General features: G+C 39.2%; 2 non-coding genes across 2 annotated transcripts; one reads left to right on the top strand and one right to left on the bottom strand.

Annotated features, from left to right (window-relative positions):
• The first annotated feature begins 2,220 nt into the window (after positions 1 to 2,220).
• Positions 2,221 to 2,310, top strand: Trnay-gua (transfer RNA tyrosine (anticodon GUA)). Its single transcript is given in 2 exon segments — positions 2,221 to 2,257; positions 2,275 to 2,310. It is a non-coding gene; the product is annotated as a tRNA-Tyr (tRNA).
• Positions 2,311 to 2,986: 676 nt separating this feature from the next.
• Trnar-acg (transfer RNA arginine (anticodon ACG)) lies at positions 2,987 to 3,059 on the bottom strand. The gene has a single exon. It is a non-coding gene; the product is annotated as a tRNA-Arg (tRNA).
• Between the last annotated feature and the right edge of the window lie 5,043 nt (positions 3,060 to 8,102).

An 8,102-nucleotide genomic window follows, 5' to 3' on the forward strand; every position in this document is an offset into this window, starting at 1 on the left:
GCCGCACATTTCGTTTTGATCTCCACTGAGCCCAGTCCTTGTTCCACCTGTAGTGAGCATGTTTCCTGCGCCACTTTGAATATTTCTCTGTGCCATAGGAGGCAGTGCGTAGCTCCCGTTACTTCCGTGGGTATGCACAGGATCTGTGCCAGGTAAGGGCCATTCGATAGTATCGTTGTATTGATAAGTTCTGCTGTTTGATGAAGGGATAGTTTCCCATTTGCGTCTGTTCTTGTGAGGCCTCGTATTGTATGCAGCACGTTTCTCCAATTGTATGCAGCAATTCTCAGTGGGCAAAGCTGTCTGAAGATGCCGAGTGCTTTGTGGCTCTCGAGTGAAATATACCATTGGCTTACTGCATTTAGTTGCTTATTGCCAATTGGCAGTGGCACTACTTTCAATTTATCTTCGCGCCTGATTCTTCTTCAAAGGTCTTTAGTGTTTCTTCTACTGTTGTTATGTCTTCTTGTTGTTAGATGAAGATTCCTATGTCATCTGCGTAGGCTACAAAGACAGCTGTTTTGCCCTCTACAGAGTAGCCCGCGATGTTATTGGCGATCTTCCTCGGCGGGTCTAGAGCTATTGCAAAATGGGTCTTTGACAGGGACACCCTCGCCTCACTGATCCATTTAATGCTGTATAGAAAAGGTACTAGGAAAGTTTTGCAATACGAGGCAACAAAAAGTCTCGGTCGGCTGTTTGTTCTGTGTTCTGAGAATACTTCATACTTGAATTGTAATCCGCTGTGCAAGTCTATGGACGCAGTCGTTCATTATCAGGGTTAGTTTGAAGTGCTTGCTGTGGCATCGTGGTCACGAAGTGAGATTCGGGCAGTTTTGCGGTACACCTACGCGCGTGGTTTAAACATAGACCCTGCACTCCGTGATGTGTGCCCACATCGTACAACTATATTCAGGAGGTACAGAGAATTGCAAAGAGGGAATTTCACTCTGAAGGACGCTGAGAGGCCGCGATCATCAGTTCATTCGTTTCTGCATGATCATTTGCAAGTAAAGAAACTTTGTTGTCTGTAGGTGCCGCATAGTTTTATGGAAGAGGACACAACGTATGACTTGGTGCCGGAACATATTAATGAATTTTTCTAAGGGATAATGTCAATATGTTAATAACATCGTGACAGGTGACGAGACTTGGCTGTATTATTCTGACGTGCCGACTAAGACTCCAAAGTCTGGGTCTCTGAGGATGACGACACACCCATGGCTGTCAGAAAATCCCGATCAGTGAAGAAGGAAATGATAGCTGTTCTTTACAAATCGAGTGGAATTATTGAGAATGTTGTTTTGGACACACAGAAGACTTTCACAGCTAAGTGGTACCCTGACAAGTGCCTGCCCAAAGTCATCCAATCATTGAAGAACCTGCGACCGAAGTCAAGAATGGACGCGTGGTTCCTCCATCACGACAACTTTCCAGCTCTCCGCACCAAAGAATGCACCGTATATTTGTGGCGAACAGGACTGAAACTTCTTGCGCACCGTCCTTAGAGTCCAGACCTTGCTCCATGTGACTTTGCACTGTTCCCACATGTGAAAATAAAGCTGAAATGTGTGCAGTTTTCAAGTGATGGACCTCCTGAGGGCTAGGGACGAGTGTACTCCCTAAAGAAACTTGGGAAAACTGGTTTAGGGATTGGTTTCGGAGGATGGACAGATGTATTCAATGTGGAAATTACTTCGAAAAAATTAAATAAATAAAGCTGTATTGCAGAACTTTCCTGTACCCTTTGTATTTGGATGTCCAGTCGTTTGTAGGTATTTAATTTTATACATATTTCGCAGCTTCAAACGTGAATGTATTCAATACACTGGAGGTATGAATTAAAAAACTCTTTCAGTCACAACTTTTCGTGTCTATTAAGTGTACGATGCATTTCGGACCCTGTGGGTCCATCATCAGGTGTAATTTGCCTTAATACAAGCTTTATTTCTTCTCCTGAATGAGGTGAAATGCAAATTCCTGTCACGAAAAGGTGTGATATTAGATTATGAATTTCGTAAGCCAACGCGAAAAATACGTGCGAAATAGTGGGAAAGATGAACAGTATATACTTAGGACATAATCAAAGAAAAGCGTTTTTAACGTTTTAGCTCCAGCAAACATTCTTTTGTTCATCGTTTTCATACATGTCACTTCATTCAAGAGGCACCGAAGCCGTCTGCGCTTCTGTTTCAAGATGGCGGAAACCGTTACCAGGTTCCTCTGGTAGCTCAGTTGGTAGAGCGGTGGACTGTAGAGGCTCTATAAGCAGAAATCCATAGGTCGCTGGTTCGAATCCGGCCCGGAGGAAACATTTTTATAGCTGTAGGTAGGAAGGACTATAGACACACAGTGAATAATTCAATGAAACTCAGTCACAAACCGACTCCTGATTCAAATTATTGCTATTAACAACCAGTTCTCCTCTTTAGTGTCTTATTCGTGAGTTATTAATTCGACAAATTGGATATAGGACTCCATTTTCTTCCTTAGTAGTTTCCCCATAAATATTATACTAAAATTCAATAGCCCTAAAAGTAACTGAAAATAGATGTCACAGGTGATTTAAAGTGCTGGTCTGACTTTACTATTGTAGAAGCAAGTAAAAATATCGTTAAATAGTACAGTGGGGTACTTGGTTTTGAGCAGTGTCAGGCTAGTTGCAATAAATTCGCATGACACATTTTTTTGGCGGGGCGGGGGCGGCGAAGGAATCGTAAGACTCTCATTTGAATACCTATTTTCTAAGTCATCGAGCTCAGCGAAATTACCTACACTTAACACTTGTGCAATTCACACGTTATCATCATGTCACCCCGTAAAGCAGTTTCTGTTTGAAGGGATCGGTAATGTATTTTCTTTTAGTCTCAGGAAGAACTAAGGACAAAATCTCATATCACGCAAAAAAGCGCTGTAAAAGAATGAAATACCACAAATTTGTGTTAATACGTAAACAAAATATTAGTTTTAGTTGTGTAAAAATAAACGACCCTGCCAGGATTCGAACCTGGAATCTTCTGATCCGTAGTCAGACGCGTTATCCATTGCGCCACAGGGCCACTTCAGAATATAGTATCATGATAGGTATTATATCAAGTGTAGTTTTCTTAATTTTACAAGTTCATAGTTATTTACCATGAAAGTCTCAACCAATTAATATTCCTGCGTGGTTCTGCAGACTAAGACTTGGATTCTAAATAAGTCACTGAACGCATACCAGAAGACATTGTTATCTCATGATAACGTTACAACTACTTCTTGATTTAATGTTGGAGTGTGTTCGTCTTGAACAAAACACAATTTTTCTTTTGATTTCCCTTACATGTTTTGCTGGAGTTTCAGCATAATCAGTTGATTTTCTATTATCTTTCTATGAAACAAGGGAAATGCTCTTTACTAGTTGTACATATACAGATTTCAGTTTTTGAGACAGTATTTACATATTTGAAAAACAGATAATTTTGTATATACGCGTTGTTACCAAATGCTGTGGATTTCCGGGATTTTTATGTTGTTTAATGGAGTTGTTTTGTTTCACAGTTTGTCATTTGTTGTCATATAGAACTTAATGTAGAAAAATCATTTACTTCGAAATTTTACGCCTGGGCATGTTATGGTTGAGTCTACCATGTCTATGTGTGTGTGTGTGTGTGTGTGTGTGTGTGTGTGTGTGTGTGTGTGTGTATTAATGAAAAATAAAACCCTGATACTGCTGGAACGTCAGTGAAACTTGTCTGGGAAATAAAAAAGGAAAATTGTGTTTTGCTCAAGGTGGACCCTCTCCAGAGACAAATCTTTTTGGAAGCAAACACTGACAAAAGAGCTTCAAACTCAAGATGAGTATTTCATTCTTCTTGTTTGTGCTAGTTGCGTAAGTTCCTTTTTTTTCTACTTAACGTTTAAATCCAACGTCTTCAAGAGAAAATTATTTCTTTATGAGGGTGTTTCGTGTTACCCGATAACCATGAATCCTAAAAAATTTTCTTAAGTATTCAACACTATAATACCGGTAGTCGTTTGCAAACAAAACACCTATTTCTTGCTACAATAGGGCGCAACATTTCCAAACACATACAAAACAAGGGAAAATATTCCTCTATAAACAAATAGAAAGAGATTTATTTGAAAAGGAATTTTTAATAATTGTTAAGAATTAATTTTTATATGGCAGCGTATGACTGCGCCGTGTGACGTTATTTCCGTTGACTAATATCAGTTTTGAGCATATTATCTGTCTTGCGCTACCCTATAGCGAAAAGTTTGCGGAACGAACAGAAAAATTCTATTTACCATAGGCTGAATACAGAGAGAGTTGCGAGCGATCACGTAGAGCGGAACGCGTTTATATCCGGCACACTGCATCTGCTCATGGAACTATTCAGTAATGTTCTTGGTTAGGCTGAGCAGATTTCAGAGAGAAAAAACTGGGACACTTTTGCTAATACTTCATACTTAACTGAATTAGGCCTACTACAATTATACTTACCTTTCTTGTCAGTAATTGTGATATTTTTGAAATCGATAATAGGCTTATGATGATGAGGCAACACCTGAGAATCCTATAACAAGAATGTATTTGCATTTTGTTAATTGGAAAAGGTGTAAGTGCAATACACGTAAATGAAATTCTTTTCTTTGAAAATAAAAAAGTGATACATACTTTTTATTATAATAACTGGCATATATTTTCTGCAGTGTTCAGTCAAATACTAATTTAAATAGGTACAATTTGTTAATCCTAAAAGCTATGCAATATTACTACTCAGAAATCAGATACAGATTGTGAATTTCATCCTAAGCTTTATCTTTGCTATATTTATCAGAAGAATGAACTGATTCTAACTGTTCCCTGTTAGAAATAAGATAATTATAGAATTCTGTGCAAGATTTGAAATGAGTTCTCACAATTATAGCTGTCATTGCATCAAAACTAAGATGATATTTTTCATCATGCCAGTACATATCAATGAAACTGAGCACCCTCGCTACTGCAGGATATGTGCCTGGCATACACAAGGCAAAACTAACAAGTTTCGCTGCATTTTCCACTGTAACATTACAAAATTCACATTTTTTAAATATTGCAGCCCAGCTTTCGTCAGGAAACACTTTCTTCATTACCCAGTCTTTGATATGCTGTTCATTACGTTCCAACTCCTCAAATAATGAATTTTCATTTAAAGCAGACAGAGGAATATGTCACTGAGACAAAAACCTAAGAGAAGTCCAGTGCACTAGACTGTCGCAACGGATCCAAGATAGATCCTGATTGTCTGAATAGTGACCTGAGGGCTATGTTTTATGTAATTCACACAGTCATCAAAAAATGTATCGTATAGTTTGAAGAACTCTTTTTCTGTAATAAATCCTTCTTTAAAACGATTTTTAAACATCTCGTGTACTGCTGTTTTTATAAAACTCTTAAACTTTCTAAAAATTAACTTTTGTGTAAAATTGTCAGTCAGATTAAAAGTTTCAGTGAAGGAGATATTTTCACTCTCAATTTGTTTACTGGTGGCAACAAAAATTCTGATTTACTAAAAATCTTCATCAAATGGCGAAGGGATGTTAGTGAAGAAATTAAGCAAAATTTTAGGGTAATTGTTAATTAACAAAAGGTATGACACAGGCCCTTAAAACAATATCCAGAACCCTCTTCTACGCATTAAGAAGACACAGCCATGGTGTTTTGCTGTTGTTTAGCAACGACTTGTATTCAACATCCGTAAACTTACAGAATTCTTTTAAACACGCTGTCTCTGACTGCACATGTTTCAAAATATTTGTAAATTTTGGACAAAATCACAATATTTGTATCTGCATTTTATACAAATCACTTTGTCCATTATATCATATTCTGTCCAAATTTTTCCAATAAATTTAATTTGTGTATCACCTGTTTCGTTTGGTATATCGCTAATATGCAATATTTGGACTTTTACACCGAAACCAGGGATGTTATGTCGAACCATTAATGAATCATTTCCATTGCTTTGTGATTTGATGTGGTTTTTGTAATGCATAAACTATTACTTGTAAAAGCATGGGTGGCAAACACATTAACAACAACTGCTTCACTTTTAGTTCTAGCACAACAGTATTTAGGCCTGTCGAAAAGCTTATGGATCAAAGTAGTAGTACAGACATTTGTTCGAAAGCTGTGTGTGGTTGTGACAGACGGCATGATACGCAAACATAGCTTCTTCAGCAGCCAGTTTTAAATCCGGTATTCCTGGAGTGTTTCTTGTAAAAAACGAATTCATCTTCTTGCTACTTGTAGACGCCAGTGACACTTCCTTGTGCTTCTTTTGAAGACTATCTTTTATGTCGCCTCTCCCGTTGTTACCCACTGATAAAAACCGATCTGCATACCATACAGTCAGTTTTATCATTTATGTAATTTTCTTTCTTTCTTCCTTCCTATCTGTCGCTTGTGCCTTTATCCCGCGGTTGTGCAGGGTTGGCGTGTTTAGGTACGGATTTGGCAATGTTAAGGCATTGGCCGGATGGCCTTCCTGCCGCCACCCCGTATGCCCCAGGACGAAATGAGTGAGTGTACCCCAGCTGTCTGCGTCTAGTGTAATCCATGGAATAGTGCGAACGTGTTCAGATGTCTACGAGTCGTGTAACTAAGGCGGGACGTGGGGACCAGCCCGGTATTCACCTAGGGTATGTGGAAAACCGCCTAAACACCACATACTGGCAGGCCGGCACATCGGCCCGCGTCGTTAATCCGCCGGGCGGATTCGATCCGGGGCCGGCGCGCCTATCAGAGTCCAGAAAGTAGCACATTAGAGCTCTCGGCTAACCTGGCGGGTCATATATGTCATTTCCTTTAAGAAATGGAAAATTTTCCTGTAACATTTAAGTAAACACTTCCGCCTGGACATTTTTACCAGGTACCACACCCTGTGAGTCTAACATTATTTTTACCAGTTTTTTTTCTGACTAGTAACAATAGTAGGTAGTAACTTTGCCCGCACAGTTGATCATCCGCAGACTTTCGCTACTAAGTCAGAACTGTAAGCTGTTTCAAAAACCAATAGATTTGAAGCTTCGTCACAAAGTGAGTGAAATCTCTAACAAAGCGCCGCCCTCTCATTTGTCAGCTGACTGTTCGAGCAAACGTGCATACCGTTAAACAAGATTCAATAAACACTGCTAACACACGCTGCGTCGACCACATTCTTCACAAAATGAACTTCCATATGGCTGCAGTCCCATTAGGAGAATTGGTTTAAGTGATGCGCCGTTATATCTCATTTGGTTTTTGTTTTATTTGTCTCCAGGGCCAAGTGGAATGTCAGGCAAGCTAGAGGCAGAGGATAGTGCCTGGTTTTCCTTTCAACATAATGTATCTTATTCTTTCTTTAGGTATAAGACCAGTTAAACCAAATGCGATATATATTTTGAAAACACATTTCTATAACGTCTTACTTCTAGGAAATATGTTTTTCACAAATACTTAATTATATGAGAACTTTTAACATTGCAGCGCGTCAGTAATCGTGAATAATTTAATGATTATAAAGAATCCGCCTCGATTGCAAATAGAAACCGAATGCTGACCCAGGTTTAGGCGCGGATAACCACGCCTTCTTCGGAACAAACTAAAACTAAAAACTGCCTAAAGAGGCATGGCCCAACATTAATACAGAACGCCCAAAAGTGCAAAAGACTCGCATAAAATGTAAAGTAAACTGTACGTGTGTACCATGCCAATAGATGTACTTAGCTCAAACGTCAGAAACTTGCTTGCCCTCTCCCCAGCCAACGTTCGGTTTACATGAGAGCCTGCGGCCCACCGAACGTTGGCTGGGTTGAGGAAGCACGCTTCTGACGTTTGAGCTAAGTACAGCTATTGGCATGGTACACACGTACCGTTTATTTTACATTTAATTGCGAGTCTTTTGCACTTTTGGGCATTCTGTATTAATGTTGGACCATGCCTCTTTAGGCAGTTTGTAGTTTGTTTGTTCCGAAGAAGAAGAAGAAGAAGAAGAAGAAGAAGAAGAAGAAGAAGAAGAAACCTAGGTCAACATCCGGTTTCTATTTGCAATCGAGGCGGATTCTTTATAATCATTACTTAATTATATGAGAAC

Source organism: Schistocerca nitens, chromosome 2 (genome assembly GCF_023898315.1).
Source record: "Schistocerca nitens isolate TAMUIC-IGC-003100 chromosome 2, iqSchNite1.1, whole genome shotgun sequence".
In the NCBI taxonomy this organism is placed as follows: Eukaryota; Metazoa; Arthropoda; class Insecta; order Orthoptera; family Acrididae; genus Schistocerca; species Schistocerca nitens.